This window comes from Formica exsecta, unplaced genomic scaffold, assembly GCF_003651465.1.
Source record: "Formica exsecta isolate Colony F162 unplaced genomic scaffold, ASM365146v1 scaffold116, whole genome shotgun sequence".
NCBI lineage: Eukaryota > Metazoa > Arthropoda > Insecta > Hymenoptera > Formicidae > Formica > Formica exsecta.
In genome coordinates, this window is record NW_021848499.1 from 52,803 (window position 1) to 53,235 (window position 433).

A 433-nucleotide genomic window follows, 5' to 3' on the forward strand; every position below is an offset into this window, starting at 1 on the left:
AATATATAATTGTAATATAATTTTTCAAATATTTCTATAAATAAATTTAAATTTAATATTATTAATATTTTAATCTCATTTCTAACATTTTTTAATATTTTAATAGTTCTAATATCCCTAGATCTATTGGGATATTAAGAAAGTCGTAACGGTTCTAATAATCCTAATAGCCCTAACAGCCCTATTTACTGGTTAAGCCAGCGGAAGCTTGTGATTATCTGGGATTTGAATAAGATGCTCCCTAATCGTATGCTCTAATTGAATGTAATTTCCGATTACGTATTATTGCATGATGATAAAGTAGAAGACGCAGAAATTTATGCTTTCGATATTTTAAATATTTTTTATTATATTTTTTGACCAGTTATTGGTCACCATATAAATTTTAATACAATAAAATTTTAAAACCATATAAATTTTAATTGGTACGTAA